General features: G+C 39.2%; 1 pseudogene; it reads right to left on the bottom strand.

Moving 5' to 3' along the window:
* Positions 1–8351: 8351 nt before the first annotated feature.
* On the bottom strand, positions 8352–9906 carry LOC117913254 (annotated as a pseudogene).
* Positions 9907–17712: the final 7806 nt, after the last annotated feature.

The raw sequence follows: 17712 nt of genomic DNA, 5'->3' as shown, positions 1-17712 counted from the left end.
ATCCTCACACTGCTATTTCCAATCCTCTCAGTTTGTTTTGATCCCCTGAAATTGAATAAAGCTCTACAACCTTGCCAGGCGTGGAAATAAATAAGAATATTCATATTTAGTTGATGATAACGCAAATGTTTGTTATTTATGACCTTTTAAATACTAACCTACTTTCATAAAAATAGGTAAGCTTTCTTACAATGGGTTTCAACTTATTTTCGTATTGTTTTTATGTGGGTTTTAATATGTTTTATGGATCATTTTAATTTTAATTTTGGGTTGATGCATCTGGATATGAGCTCGATCTTGAGTTTCATTTATTTTGAGCATAATAATATGGGCTTTATGAGAATTTTCATGCGGACTATAACTTAGGACTAGTTTAATTTTATGTTGGATGTCGTCTCCGATAGTATTTTATAATCGGCTTTGGGTTTGGACAGTTGACTCTAATAAGATGTCTCTTTTTCGTTGTTGTGGAAGTTGTCTTGTAATTTTTATTTTTTTACATTTTTTTATATATTGTAAAAATTATTATTATTAGTTTTTTTTTTTTTTAAATAAAATTCATTTTTTAAATAAAAATTGTGAAAGTTTTTATCTTATAAATAAAATGGAAGTGAGACATTTTCATCATAAAAATCAAATTTTTAAATAAAATTGTAAAAATCATTCCCCCCATAAGTAAAAATGGAGTTGGAATCTTTTCTTTAAATAGAATTGTGTTCAATAATTCTTTTCCTAATAAAAGTAAATAAAAATTATTTTCTCGGGAATACGATATTTTAAAGCATTTTTTATAAATAAAAAATAAAATTATTTATTTTTTTCAAAATAAATGAAACATTCTTTTTAATTAAATAAAATTTATCATTGAGTTGGAACTCATTTTTTTAATATACATAAGCTCGCTTACATTCTTTTGTGAAGGTGTTATATCTTATAGTTGTTGATTCAAATAAGGGCATCAACCCACCTCAAGACATATCAGCCAGCCCAAGTCGATAATAGCAATTGTAATACCATAAATCTCCTCAACAACAATGATTGGGGCAATCACTTCTACTATGAAGGACCTGGACTGATGTGAATAAAGCTCTACAATGATCGTCTTTGCTTTCCAGCCCACTTGGCTTCTTTTCGCTTGCGCGACCTAATTATCTGGGAAGGATGATGACACATAATTCCTTGCTTTTCCTTGATTGTTCAACTGTTCCATGATCATTTTTGAGGCTGCAGCCTTCTAACACTTAGAAAATGTCTATAGTGAGCTCCATCCATGCACCCTGTGATTGTTTCTCTTTGCTCTTTAATGCACCAAATTGCTCATTTTATTCCCAAAACACTAGAAAACAAGATTAAATGTCTATATATAAGGGAAATGGGACTGTTGGTTCAGGGCTGAGAGAGTTTTGGGTGAGAAGGATTCTTTTTGAGTAGGGACATGGCTCCCAATTTGGTGAAGTTTAGACTTCTGAGGTATGTTTGCAATGAGTTTGTTTTAAAAGTTGTTCTTTTTGGTATTAACTTTGCTTGTTGAAGTTTACAGATTAAGGAAGGTTTTTGTTTAGCAAAATTAATTGGTTCTAAGTTTCTGTCAGTTATGCAATGAGCATGCTGAAATGGAAAATGTGCTCAAACTATAAGGCCAATGTTTATAACATTCTCAATCCTGATCTGTAATACATAGTAGCTATGCAAAGGTTAAGACCAGACTTGAAACTCAAGCCAACTCTCCATTATTGGAATATTGCCTTTGACCTTCCAATCAACTCTCTTTTCCTTTATAAATACATGTAAATGTCTCACTTTCTTCTCAAGTCTTTTATTCAAAAACTAGCTTGCAAAATGCCTGATACAGAAATTCATCTCAATGGGTTAAGAGAGCCTCACCATGTGGCAAGAAAATTCTTAGCTAGGCCTAAGCATGTAGGTGTTGGAGCCATTGTCAGGAGAAGCATATGAAGCTAAGATCTGAGAGTGAAAACATTGGTTTTTCTTTAAATCTTTACATTGATAGGTTATTTAAACACTAATTTAGGAAAGAGGTGAAGAAAATAAACCAAAGATCAAATTTCATGGTAAGTGAACAATTGACTTAAAAGCTTAAGTTATTAGATAGTGAATTAGAGATGTATATAACACTACAACAAATAAGGGGTTTTGCCATTAATTAATTTGTGGTTAAAAGAAAATATTTTGTGGTAGAATATTTTTTTCCACAAAAAATTTATATGTGGCGGGTTCGTTGCTATAAGTCCGCAAGCAATTATTTTTAACCATAAAACTTAATTTTATAGCAAAAATAAATAATTTTTCCACAATAAAATTTATGGTAACATGCTACCTTTTACTACAAAAAAAAATTTGTGGCAACATGTCATTTTTCAACATAAAACAAGTTTATAGCATGATGTTATTTTTTTTTCATGAAAATAATCATGGTGAATCTTAATTTTTTGTCGTAAAAAAAAAAAGGTGAAAAATCACTATTTTATCATAATATAAAATTTCTAGTAAAATATGTTTTACTCACATGTTTCACCTTCAATTCATTTCCCCTTTTTCAGCCTTAAATTAATATCTTTTATAATAAATTTAATATTAATATTTCAAATGACATGATTGATAAAATTATTTTCTTGTTTGACACCAATTTTCTCAACAATAGAAACCTCTGTATAGACCAAATATGAGTATATATTTTCATAACCATCCACTTGTAAAAAACATAAATTGAACATTAGAACTTACCTCAATCAGTGATCCTTATACAACCAAACAAAATCAAATACAATTGGATATCCACATGACTATTATTCCTTTCATGAGTATTGACTCAAATTCATCTTTACAACATCCCCTGCTACATTTAGAAGAGTAAGAAAAAAAAAGGTAAAGTGATAACCCAAAAACAATTTCCAATCTCCCGTAGAATCTTTTACCTCTACATGATGCATCACATGGCTTGGGACACTGGAAAAAAGAAAGAGTTTACATTGAAGTTATCCCAAATAATTGAAGATAATAAATGCTTAGAAAAATGAAAGAAACAAAGAAAGCACAACATTAAGAGTGCTTTTAACCAGAATGAAGATGAAAGAGTGCCTTCAAATAGAAACAAGATGAAGGTTTCTAAAGTATATATTCTTTCTATGGCGGGAGAGTAGTTTAATTGAAGTGGAACAAAAATCTATTATTTAAGTAGGAATTATCAATTATTTTAAATATTATTTTAAGAGCAATTATTCATAGAAAATAGAAACCTTCAACTTGTAAAAAGACCAATATCAAATAGAAACTCTATTTAATACAGCTTGATAACCATCATCAATATTTCGTAACAAAAATTTAAAACAAATATTAAAGAAATTCTTTGAATCCTAGATATTCAACAACAATAATTGAAAGAATATAACTATCAAAAACCATCCTTAATAATTAGATTCCAACCTTCATACTTGATTAGATATTCATCCTATTGAGGTAGCTCGAAGCTCAAATTTATACCTGGTTGCTCTTTCAAATCTAGAGGAGTTAATTTTTTAATGTCAAAGCTACTTAAAAATATGTTTGTTTTTAGCTTCCTATAGATTCTTGTAATCTATAAAATAAAGACACAAGAAAAATGCATTGTGGACATCTAGTTGTTTAATAGGCTAATTGGAAGAGACGACAATGGAGAGAACAAGCCTAATAGTGCAAGGCTTCACGACTGGACTGAATGTCTCAAAAAAATCGATGCCATAGGTTTGATGAAAACCTTGGGTAACTAGCCGAGCTTTGTACCTGTCAATGCTGCCATCAGGTTTATGGTTGAGCTTGAAGACCCATTTACACCCAATAATTTTGGCATTAGACAGAAGTGGCACCAAAGACTGAGTTTGATTCTTCAATAGAGCCTAATATTCCTGTTCCATAACAAGCTTCAAGTTGGGGTCTTGAAGAGCTTGCTTGACAGTACGTGGCTCATCTATGAGTGAGGTAAGATAGGTCTTCTTCTTACAGATACCAAATTTGGATCTGGTAATCATAGGATGGCCAGGAATTGGAGTTGTGGAATCCTGGAGTGGAGTAGTAGAAATCTTAGCTGCTTCATTCACAAATGGCACCTAAATGAGCGGGGGTTAAGACAAAGAGCTGGCTAGAGATGATGTGGGGGCAGGTTCGGATGGGATAGTCGGAGGAGAGCTGGTTGTGGAGGGGAAGAGAACAGGAGATGGAAGAAAAGGAAATGCTGGAGTGACAGGAAAATGAGATAATTGGTGGGAATGAGAAATTAATGCCTGAAATGGAAATGTAGTCTCTGCAAAGACTACATGCCTAGAGATATACACTCTGCCAGTTGTAGGATTAAGGCAAAAATAACCTTTGTGAGATGTTGCATAACCAAGAAAGATATAGGGTGTGGATCATGGCTGAAATTTGTTAGAGTTGAGATGTCTAAGGTATGGATAACAAAGACAACCAAAGACTTTGAAATGGAAATAATCAGGTGGATGTTTGTAAAGAAGAGAAAATGGGGAGTTGTAATTGAGCAAAGGAGAAGACATGCAAGTGATAAGGGTAACTGTTGTGGTGAAAGCATAGGACCAAAATTTGGATGAAAGGGTAGCTGTGTAAAGAAGAGTGAGCTCGGTTTCTACAACATGGCACATTTTGCGTTCGACCCGACCATTTTTTTCAGGTGTATAAGGGCAAGAAAATCTATGGAGTATACCATGAAGAGATAGAAACCGGGTGAGGGTAATGAACTCTCCACCATGGTCTGTTTGAAGGCATTTAATGGTGGTCTGAAACTGGTTTTCAACAAGAGTTTTAAATTGGACAAAAGTAGAGTGAACCTGGTCCTTGGTGGGGTGTAGATATAACCATACTAACCTAGAGTAATCATCTATGAGCAATAGAAAATACCAGGCACCTGTGGAGGAAGGAATAAGTGTTGGTTCCCACAAGTTTGCATGGATGAGTTCAAGAGGAGAGGAGGCCCGAGAAGTGGACAAAGAAAAAGTAATTTTGTGATTTTTGGCACAACAATAAGCATTGCAAACATCAACTGTTTTATTTGAGTTCTATGAAATATTACATGTATGAAAAATTTTCTGAAGTATTACAGCAGAAGGGTGGCCAAATCGTTGATGCCACAGCATAGTAGTAGGCTGAGTTTTTGTGAGAAACACTTGATGTTTAGAACTGGCAGTAGGTGAGCTGATAGATGAGGTAGGAAATTTGTAGAGTCCACGTTCAAGTTGGCCTTGGAGAAGAGTCACTTTGGTATCCTTGTCCTTGACAAAAAATGAAGAAGGATGAAATTCAAGAATGGTTTTATTGTCAGTACAGAATTTTGACACACTGATGAGATTTGAAGTGAGTCGTGGAACATGAAGCACATTGTGTAAGACAAAGCGTTTAGCAGAAGTGTGGAGAAAGGAATGACCAACTTGGGTGATGGGTAGGGACTTCCCATTGCCAACCACCATAGAGTTAGTACCATTGTATGGAGTACCATTATGGATATTAGCAATCGTGTGAGAGAGATGACGGGTGGCGCCTGAATCCAAAAGCCAAGAGTTCGTTGATGCTGGGGAAGGTGCTGCCATCATGGTTTGAGCAGGAGGAGTGGGACCAGCTTGAGAGGTTGATGAGGCTGGTGCACGTGGCCCTTGATAATTCACATCAAATCTGTGATAACAAGAGAGGACCATGTGCCCAAACTTGCCATATAACTGACATTGTGGTTGGCTATTTCTTTGGGATCGATTATTGTTGAATTGGTTAGGGCGATATCCTTGAGGATGTTGTTGTCATGAATTTGGAAGAGTGTCAGGTCGTGGGATTGGCATGAATGACTGAGGTGGTTTCCCTTGAGAGGGTTTGCTGGACTGTGACCTTCGTGGTCTGTTATGAGTTGCAATATTGGCAATGAGGAGATCTTCTTCAGAAGCTGTGGTTTGAAGATGCAACCTCTATTCATGAGTCAGAAGGATGCTATATACCACATGAAACTGAAGGTCATCATCTTTAGCTGTGAGAGAAGCCACGATGGGGTTGTATTCAACCCCTAGTCCACTAAGTAATTGAAGGATTTGATTATTTTCTAGCACTAGTTCTCCAATAGTTGCTAGACTATCAGAGATGTGTTTGAGTTTTTGGATGTATTCCATCATGGTGAGAGGGCCTTTTTTGGTTGTTTGAAAAGCATGTCTCAGCTGCATTATTCTTGCTTTGGTGGAAGCAGAGAAACTTCGTTGAAGGGTTGTCCATGCTTCATGGGATGTTCGTAGCCCAACAATTTAGCCCATAACATTTGGGGTGAGAAAGGAGTAGATCCAACTCAGGATCATACGATCATAACTCCTCTAAACCAAAAAATCTAGGTTCACTTCACCAGTGGATATTGTTTTTAGAGGACATGGTCTCAAACCTTCAATATGGTTCTCAAATCCATTGGCATATATCACATTTTCCATTTATGTGTGCCAAAGGATATAGTTATCTCTATCTAGTTTGATAGGAAGAGGATGGTTCAACATGCTTATGTTCAAGGTAGAGGTTACCTGAGAAGAGACAATCTCCGGCGTGGTTTGTGTTGATGAAGCCATCGGAAACTATGGACCCCGCATTTCGTGCTCATGCGTTTCCCACTCGATGACGAGCTCGATTTTTCTTTTGAAAAATGATTTTTATTGATTAAGAAAATGACTTGGAGTCGCCACTTATTTTTGTTTTATTTTTAAAGGGTAAACAAAATAAGAAAGAAAAACCCTAAGTGTGACTCCTTGTTTTGGAAAAGGTTGGTCTACGAAAAATCGGATCGGGTTCGGGGGTCAGGTTACTTATTGGGAAGGTACGGTAAAGACCGTAGCACCCCTCTAAGTCCCTAAAGTCGGGTCTCTACTAATAGAATGAAGCTGACGTGGCAGTCAACAAGAAAATCGATGAATACTCAAATCGATCACGCACAATATGAGAAGCAAAACATGTATAAAGAATGAGCGAAATATGAATAGATGCGTACCTGGGCGGCAATCACGAACGCGCTATCATGAAACATGGTTGGTGAACAATGAACAGATATAATTAAGCGCATATCAAGGAATCGAGTAAATCAATCATGCATGTCAAATAAATCAATCAATCAGTCAATCAATCATGAAATCTCATATGTAGGGCCCCCACCAAAACCCAATTCATTTTTGCATGAATTAATTCCATAAATTCCCTTGCTTGGAATTACGGAATTTTATTCTAGCTTATTTTAAAACATTTTGAAAATCAAAGAAAGTTCGAAGATAGCTTGTCGGAAAGAAAAATGACAACCAAAATTTATTGAAAATGGGATTTTGGTACCTAAAACTCTAAAGATGAGAGATTCGATGATTTGAAGTCGTCTTAAAAGATAAAAATAAAATATAATAGAATAATAGTAATAATAATAATAATAATAACATAAGTTAGAAAATCATTTGAAAACGGAGTTAGGAAATCATTTTTGAAAACAAAGGGAAAGGATTTCGAGGGTGGCACGTGGCTCAGAAAGGTGGCCATGCTAAGGTGGCCATGCAGGGCGCATTTTCTCATGTTGCTTCACTTTGCATCTTTGAAGCAATCAATGCACTCCTCTGTATTGTTCCCTTCACAATGAACCGCTTGATCATTACCCTTTTGTTTGTCCAATACGATGAATCCGCATAACAGCTTGTTCCTATACAACTGGATTCCACCATGGATCCAAAACAAAGGCATTGGATGCAGCCATTAGGTTTATTCCAACTCCACCAGCCGTCAATGACATTAGCAAGACCAGGATGTTGCTTTCCTCTGAGAATTGTTTAATTACTTTTTCCCGTTGCTGCTGATTCAGAGTTCCATCCCGACGAACAAATGAAATGTTACTCCGAGAAAGGGGAATCTGCAAGATGTCGAGAAAGGCAGTCCACTGGCTCTCCCATAATCAACTTCTATAGGTGCATCAACTTGCTAAAGAATACAACCACTTGTTTTTATTCTGGGTTTATGGTTTGTGACTGCCGGAGATTGGATTCTAGCAAAAAAAAAAATCGGCGATCGAAGGTGGTGGTGGGGAGAGACTAGAGAGAAAAAGGGGGTGAGTAAATGGATGAGTCAACTTGATCGAGAGTGGGGGTATTAAGTACAAGAAAGACATGGAAACGGGCACATGTGGGGCACCTTGATCTGCATTTTCGTGGTGGGATCCTGTGACCGGGTGAGCAATAAGTGGTCAGCGGCGACAATTCCCTTTTCTTTCTCTTGCTTTTCACAGCTCCAACCTTCTTAGCAAAGGCCTGTCTTAAAACCACAGCCCCATGATCAGCAGCCTCTTCAATCTCAACCACACGTTTTGGAGTGAGCTTTTCGTAGTAGTTGTAGATATATCCTTCAGGTCCAGTTGAATAGTCTGCCACTGTGATCATAGGGGCATTTACACAACATCCCATGCATTCCATTTCACCGAATACATGAAGAGCAGTGACGAAGCCAATAGAGCAAAGGCTCATCACAAGAACCACCATCAGAGTAATCTTCAAGCCTAGAGCGTCATCGGTGTGGAACTGGAGCAAGTGCTCCCGCTGTTGCTACTGCCGAACCCGTCGGAACCATCACCAGCATCTAGAGAACGTAAGAACCAGCACCAAGAGTGGCCCAGTTCAGTCGGAAATCCTCATCTGTGGACAAGCTTCCATGGACGAAAAGGTTACTCACCTTGCTACTTTTATTGCTAACATTCTGAGAAGCATCTGAATCAAGCTTGGATTCATCAGCTGCTATCTGAAACCTGTAGACTGGACAAGAGCTATGAAGCTCCAACCATGGCAGAATACACCCACTGTGGAATTTATACTTGCATGGCATCTCCCCTGCCTCAGCGCTAATCTCAAAATCATCCAAACACATTGAACATTGCAAATTCTCCTTACTTTTCACAGTGGGCATTGCTTCAATTGCATCTTTTTGCGCCGATGGTGTCCCATATCTATTAGGATCATTTTCTGCTCAATGTTGCAGCAACGAATCTGAACTAAGGCCAATGAAATAGTCCCCCAGGGAACCAATGGTGTTTTGATTCTGATTTTGGGACTGGTTTGAATCAAAAGAACCCTGAACAATTATAGTTTGATTCAAAGGATTTATTAGAATCAGGCGCTCTATTTCCCTTTCTCTTTCTCTATTTACTTCCTGTAACCAGCCCAGAAACCCTCTGGAAGCCTGCTCACCCTACCAAACTATGCTCAAACTTAGCCTCGAGTGGGATCCGTCCTTACCAAAAAAAAATACACAAGCCAGCACAGTCTCACCTCTGCGGCTTGCTCCTCAAAACTCCAGAATACCCCCCCAAAAAGAAATCTCACTCTCCAGTAATAAAGTCACCCTCCTCGGCAGCTTCTTCCAACTAAGCCTCTTGGCTTTCATTCTGGTTCTCTCTCTAAAAACCATGTCGTAATAAAACCAGTCATCATCCCATGCTTCATCCTTTCGTTGACTTCTTCCTGGGGAGAATCGGCAGAGAACACATGAGAAAAGCCTTCATAGACCTCAGACTTGACCCGCTTCAGATTCTTCAAGTGGGAAGGCGGCGAGGTGGCAGCAGCCACCATAGGGAATAAAGAACAGATAAGAATTGTCAACATTGGATGCCGTAGCCGAGTTTGATACCCAGCTGGACTGAGTTGGCAGTGAGGTGGATGCCGTAGCCGAGTTTGATACCCAGCTGGACGGAGTTGGCAGTGAGGTGGTGACGACGGAGGCATTTCGCCGCCGGCGGCGTCGTTCGAGGACAACTTCTCAATTCCTCAATCAACCCACTTTAAAGCATCAAGAGTAACGGAGCACTAGCCATTTCAGACAATCACTTCAAGGGTAAAGCAGCCTGAATAATACCCAGATCTTCGTCATGTAGTCGATGCAGTATAGCATTTTGAATAATTACAAGCTTCGGTGAGTCAACCTCTTTGTGCTTCAGAATAACCCAATTATTCAAACCTAAACTTGTAGCACGTCGAACCTTAGCCTTTGGACATTCCAGAGAAAACCGGATTTTTGAATTCGAAATTTCCAGTGACATATCCAAGCACCCATCTCATATTCTACATAGCTTGTCATATACTGAACCCCCTTTCTTGGATTTCATTTTGGGAATCCTCCAGAAATTGGTGAACTGCTCCACGTAATTCAGATGGATAGCTGCCAATCTCCTCTTCATAACGTCATCATTTTCCATCAATCAACTTCTCCAGATTCTCAGCCTCAAAGCCTTACAGTCTCTTTCAAAGGAAAACAGAGGAGCAAGGGAATAGAAATGGGAACAGAGCATGGAACACTTAACGAAATATGCTAAACCCATGTCATTGTTTCATCCATGAGTCTAACAATCAGTGGGTTAAAAGAGAAGATGTTTGCTGGGGTAAAAAAACATTAAAGTACAACAAGCTCTCCAAATATTAAACTAGTAATCAACAAGACGCAGCAACCCCACAAGCAGAGATGAAATCATAGAAAAATCAAACAGGAGAAATATGGAAGATACAAGAATAAACATAAAAAACCATGAATGGCCATACCTGAAATTGTCTGTCTCCTCAAACTTACTCCTCAAGAAAGCCCGAATATCCTCTTCAACTCTGGTTTTCTACCTTTTCTCTGTAACCCTCTTGGCTCCTCTCTCAAGCTCCCCCTCCGTAACTAGCCTGATACTCCAGACCCTCTGCAAAAACCCCTGAACCCTTCTCTCTAAGCTATCTCTGCTCCTCTCCCTTCCTTCTTCTTCCTTTCCTCCTCCAAAAATATCTTCTAACGGCAGCCCTCAAGACACCTCACACAGTTGCCTCTCTCCCCTCAAAATAACCAAAACCCAAAGGCCCCCTCTAAAGATGTCTCCCCCACAAATATCTCCTAACCAACCCTGAAAAGCACCACCACCCTCTGTAACAGAAACCCTGCCTCCACTCTCTCTCTCTGCCGTTGCAAGAGACGCTCCTCCCAGCTTGCACTAACGGCCAGCAGATTTTCTCAGAATCACCTTTACAGGTGTCAACTCCTGATTGCTCCTCCAACTCCACTATTGTGATTCTCTAGCAGCTAGTCAAAATGTGACACGTGGCTTCCCCTAGATGGTGACACCTGGCTAAAAGCAAGCTGCAGAAAATGAGCCCCAAATGGGGGTTTACAAATATGCCCCTCTTCGGTAGAGCTCACGAGTGTAAGGAACATGAACACTGAAATGAAAAGCAAGTGTGAATAGTGAGTGGAATGCAGTGAACTCTACCGAAGAATAAATGAGACCCCCATAGGGACACTAGCAAAACACGAACTCGCTCAGGCTGATAGACGAACACAAAGGCTCTAACCCTAAAACAAAATGATGTCCTAAAATGCCTCTAAAGTCACACCAAAGATCCAGACTCCCTCTAAGATGTCCCCAAAAGTGACTCGAAAAATCATATCAAAGATGAGTAACGGTCGAACCACCTCGAAGTACGGGAAAGAATGTACTCAAGGGAGACCTCCTTGTGTGAACCACATGAGAATGCTAAGTGTAGGGTGCCCAACAACATGACTGAAATACGTGTCGTGAACTCAAAGAACTGTGTCATGGTAGTGAAAAGGGAATCCCAAAAGAGCAATGATGATCAAGCAATAAGCTCCAGGTAACTGAGTGAGGAAAATAACTCTGAAAAACCAAAATGGAGGAATAATGGTGACTCAAAATGCAAAGAAGACTCAACTATGCAGGCGTGACTCGGAGATGAACAAGACTCAACTCAATCCGACAAAACCATGACCGATCGATATAGGTGCGGTCCCGACTCAAACTGACACGATAATGACCGATCAATATAGGTGCGGTCCTGACTCAAACTCAAACTGATAGGATGATGACCGATCAATATAGGTACGGTCCCAACTCGAAAACTGACATGACAGGGAGATGGCCGATCGATATAGGTGCAGCCCCGACTCAAACTCAAACTGATAGGATGATGACCGATCGATATAGGTGCGGTCCCGACTTGAAAACTGTCATGACAGGGAGATGGCCGATCGATATAGGTGCGGCCCCGACTCAAACTCAAACTCAAACTGATAGGATGATGACCGATCAATATAGGTGCGGTCCTGACTCGAAAACTGTCATGACAGGGAGATGGCCGATCGATATAGGTGCGGCCTCGACTCAAATTTAAACTGATAGGATGATGACCGATCGATATAGGTGCGGTCCCGACTCGAAAACTGTCATGACAAGGAGATGGCCGATCGATATAGGTGTTGCCCCGACTCAAATTCAAACTGATAGGATGATGACCGATCGATATAGGTGCGGTCCCGACTCGAAAACTGTCATGACAGGGAGATGGCCGATCGATATAGGTGCGGCCCCGACTCAAACTGACACGATGACGACCGATCGATATAGGTGCGGTCCCGACTCGAAAACTGACATGACAGGGAGATGGCCGATCGATATAGATGCGGCCTCGACTCAAACTAACACGATAATGACCTATCGATATAGGTGTGGTCCCAGAAACGGAACTGACATGACAGGAAGATGGCCGATCGATACAGGTGCGGCCCCGACTCAAACTGACACGATGACGACCGATCGATATAGGTGCGGTCCCAAAAACTGAACTGATATGACAAGGAGATGGTCGATCGATATAGGTGCGGCCCCGACTCTGAACTGATAAGATGATGACCGATCGATATAGGTGCGGTCCCAGAAACTAAACTGTCATTACAAGGAGATGGCCGATCGATATAGGTGCGGCCCAAAAACTAAACTGATATGATGGTGATCTGATCAAGTGGCCCAAAGCCAAAGGATATCCAGGATAATGATGCAAGCAAAATCGGAAGGAGGGGATATGCCCAGTGTGCAACTCGCGAGGATCGACAACTAGGTCGAAAGATAATGAAGCCTGTGAAAGATCTGATGATCCTAGGGAAGGCGAGTATGCCCCAGTATGCAACTCTCGGAGGTCAACAACTAGATCAAAAAGTGTATGAGACCTATGGAAGGTCCAATGATCCTAAGGAATGGGGGTATGCCCCAGTATGTGACTCACAAGGGTCAGTACTACTAGATCGAAAAGTGAACGAAACCTATGAAAGGTCTAATGATCCTAGGGAATGGGGATATGCCCCAGTATGCAATGATGAACAGACAAAGATGCCAAGTACCTCAAAACTAACTGTACTCTGAAATATGCCCATCCATCAGGTAATGAAAATGCCTAACCTTAAATAGGTAATGCCAAACAGGACCATGCATCGTGACATCATGCTGACAAAACAAAACTAACTGATGAATAAGAACAATGATGACCAGTGCTCGAAACTCAAGGAGCTAGCAAATCAACACTCAACATGATAACTATCAAAACGAAAACATCGTCACTAATAAATCAACAATCTGTCAGGCCCTGCCATCATGGAAAATGTTGAACCTAAAGTCCAAAAGATATATGAAAGCACAACCAAGGTGATCGAGGACTGATCTACATCTCCTCCTAATCGAAAGAGGGGTGAGGTCATGTGTCACAGTGGGATGTGTAGGATAAAAGAAGGTGATGATCAGGCTCTGGTATGATGGAAGGCGTGAAAATATCCAAGGTGAAATAACTGAGTACGAGATGAAAGGTATATAAGTATCCGAGATCATCCAAGTATGCCGAGAAGACTAGACCCAAGGTGTCAATAGCTCCATAATCCATCGAAAGCGGCAATCACAAACAGAAAGTCAAATCTCGGTGTCGAAACATCCAACTAGGTGGCTATGCCCCAGTATGCGGTGAGGACAATATGAAATAGTCCAATGATCCATATCATCTAGTAGATGCTCCAATGTAAAGAACCAATCTGATCTCTCTCCAAAAGACGGATATGCCCCAGTGTACAGGATCCAATAGGGTGGCCATGCTCCAATGAGAAATGCTCTCCATCCCGGCTGTGCCCCAGAGTAAAGCAATGCATCCGAGTCAACAAATCGATCAATCTCTACTCCTGGTGTTAAAAATGGAAACCTCTCAACACAATCCATATGAATCAGAATCCTCGGGCTTTATGAATGTGAATGAGGTGGCTATGCCCCAGTATAAATCACCTGAAGTGACTATGCTCCAATGAAAAATCCAAGTCCATCACCGATGAGAGGACTATGCCTCAAAATAAATCGTCATCTCAAAAATCAACCATCGATGAGTAGAGTGTGTCCCAATGCAGAGTATCGAATAGAGTGACTATATCTCTAATAAAAAGCGCTCTCGGAAATGGTCATGCCCCAGTGTAGGGTCATCCCACAACTCCTGATCTATCATAATCCAAGTGAAAAAGCGAACTGACTATGCCTCAGTGCAAGGCATCATCCTGAAAGAAAACATCATCGATGAGCAGGGTATGTCCCAATGTAGATAACGTCGCCTCTGAAGATCCATCACTGATAAGAGGGGTATGCCCCAGTGTAAATCATCATCTCAACTCCCCATCCATCATGCTCCAAGGAATAATCTCCGACTAATCTCGAGTATTGCCCAAGTGTGAGCTGTCAAACACAATGTGAAGTAATGGCCTCCATGTAGGTCATTCTTTGCTGCAGATGATTTTGCCACGTGGAAGAGCCCCAGCGAGCCACATGTCGCCTCCTTAGTGGCTATAAGAGAATCAACCTTGCTTTTTGGGAAACAAATCAGATGATGACAGGTGTCAAGAAGATTATGGAAAAAGCTGATTTCTGTTATGAGGAACGGATGAGAGAGAGGCTGCGGGGGTGGGTGCTTTTAGGGGTTGTTTCTGCAAAGATAGAGGGAGGCGAGACGGAGGGGAAAGGGAGAGCCAAAGAGAGAGAAAACAGGGGAGCAAGTTTCTGGAGGTGGGAAGCCAGCTGCAGGAGGAGAGTTGAGAACAGAGGAGGGAGGCGCTTACAGAGGTGCTGAAGGAGTTGGGGAAGCTGAGAACAGAGGAAATGAGCATCTGTAGGTGAGTTTCTCGCTTACTTGGATTCAATATTTTCTCATCTTTTTCCCATGTTGGTTTGCTCTTCATTGCTCATCAATTTGGGGTTGAACACTATGGCTTACGTGCTGAATCTTGCTGATTTCTAAATCATTTTTTATACTCTGCTGCTGTTGATTTTACTATCGTTTTTGTGGTTTGGATTGGAGCTAGTGGAACTCTGTTTCTCATACATTGTGTAAACCTGACCCAAAGTTCTCTCTCATCCCACCTATTTTGAGCTTATGGTCATCACCTGATAGGAGATCCTATACATTCATTGTGCTACGTGCTCGCTCATTTGCTCTACCCTTAGTTTTCACTCTAGCTCGTGCCTTAGTGTTTATTCCTCTGATTTTACCGGAGTGAAGGAGCAGGGGATTGCAGAGAGATATTTTGGAGGGGGAAAGTGTTTGAGATCTTGAGAGAAAAACTGAGAAAGGGAGAAATATTTGAGGAACAGAGCAGAGAGCTTTGAGGGGGAGGGGGAGTAACAGGAAACGCAGTTAGAGACCAGAAGAGGGAGATTTTTCTGGAGTTTTGGGTGGAAGACAGGCGCAGATGAGTCATTTTGGGAAGGAGGCGTCTTAGGTATTAAAAAAAAAAAAAATAATCAGAATCGTCATCTCCTTCAAAGGAGAAGAAAACATGAAATGGTAGGGAAAAATCGTTTCCCTTGGGATACATTTGATGGTTGGCATGGATTCCCACCTGAAAGACCTTTCCTACGGGGTCTTCATTTGCCCGGGCTGCTTCCTCGCTTTCTCACTGACGAGAATACTCTCATGGCCAAGGAGAACTTTCAGCTGCAATGGCGCCAATCCTGTTGATACTGAGATTCATACCACCTGAGGGCATATCATGAGAAGAACAAGGCTCACAGGTGGCACATAGTGATGCGTTCTTGGTCAAATATGGGAAATTGGGCCTTGAATAGGACTTTAACCACCAAACCCATTCTTTATTCATTTATTATTTTTCCTTTCTCTCACCATTTCATCCACTCAATTTTTTCCCTACCTTTTTTCATACACGGGTAGCTCTCATTCCCATTTTAAATTCTTCATTTTTTATTCCCATTTTAATTCTTCTTCTTTTTTTTTTAAATATCAAAGTTTAATTTTCTCAAATTACAATCTCCAATTTCATTAGTAAAAACTCCAAACTTTAACTTTTAAATATAATTTCCAAACTCCAATTCTCAATTAATTTCTAAAATTTTAATTTATTTCAAGTTTAGTTTCCAAAATTCTAATTTTTTTATATATTTATTTATTTAATCATTATTATTTTCATCATTATTTATTTATCTATTCATTTGCTTATTATTATTATTATTATTATTATTATTATTATTATTATTATTATTAAGTTTTAATTCTTCAAAATTCAATTTCTGAAATAATTTTTCTAATGCTCTAATTTTAAATTTAATTTTCCAAGATCCGATTTTTTTTAAAAAAATTTAATTTTCTAAAAATCCCACAATTCCAAATTTAATTTTTAAAATGCCGCCTCCAAATAAATCTTCGAAACTCTATTTCCTTTCAAATCAAATCTTCAAAAATTCAATTCTCTAACAATTCTTCAAAATTTCATTTTCTTAAATTTAATTTTCAAATTTCCATTTTCACATAATTTTTCGAAATTCCGATCCTCAAATTTAATTTTTTTTAAAACCTCTATCTTTAAATAATTTTTCCAAATTCCATTTTTTTTAAAAAGTAATTTTAACTCTTGTTTTTTTTATTTATTATTTATTTTTTTTATTATTTTTTTTTTTATCCTTAGATTTTTTTTAGTCACCAAACATCCCCATTTCAATAAAATTCGCTGCCATTTTCTCTTCGGCGAGTGTCTTTCACATTTTCCTTGATTTAAAAAAAAAATGTTTTAAAATAAGCAAGAGTTTAATTTTGTAATTCCAAATGATGGAATTTACAGAATTAATTCATGCCAAAATAAACGGGCTTTGGTGGGGGCCCCACATACATGATTTTATGATCGATTGATTGACTGATTAATTGATTCGATTAAAATTCATGATTGATTGATTCTGCTCTATGATATGCTCGAAATTACTCTTTAATTGTGCACTAACCTCACTTCTTGATAGCACTTTATGGATCACTGCCCAGGCACGCATCCACATCCGCTCGGGTCGTTTTTTGTATGCATGTTTAGATTCTCACATGTGCATGATCACTCTGGGTATTCATTGATTCCCTCATCAATTGCCATGATTGCTTCATTTTATTAGTAGAGACCCGACTTTAGGGACTTAGAGGGGTGCTACGGTCTTTACCGTACCTTCCCGACAAGTAACCTGACCCCCGAACCCGATCCGGTTTTTCGCAGACCAGCTTTTCCAAACTAAGAAGTCACACTTAGGGTTTTTCTTTCTTATTTTGTTTACCCTTTAAAAAATAAAACAAAAATAAGTGGCGACTCCAAGTCATTTTCAAATAATAAAATAAAAATCAATTTTTCAAATAATAAAAATCGAGCTCGCCATCGAGTGGGAAACGCATGAGCCGAAATGCGGGGTCCATAGAAACTAGGTACAATATGTTCTTGCAACTTTCTTGAGGCAAGTAAGAAAAACATAAGGTAATCTGCAGATGATGTATATCAGAAGAAAGTTACAGCAGAAAGAGTTGTTGGAGATTTCTTGATTGTCTTGCCGAGAGAGAAATCAATTTTTAT

The sequence above is a fragment of the Vitis riparia genome, chromosome 4 (assembly GCF_004353265.1).
Source record: "Vitis riparia cultivar Riparia Gloire de Montpellier isolate 1030 chromosome 4, EGFV_Vit.rip_1.0, whole genome shotgun sequence".
Lineage (NCBI taxonomy): Eukaryota > Viridiplantae > Streptophyta > Magnoliopsida > Vitales > Vitaceae > Vitis > Vitis riparia.
The sequence above is the reverse complement of the archived record's forward strand: the minus strand, read 5'-3'. Positions and strand labels throughout refer to the sequence as shown.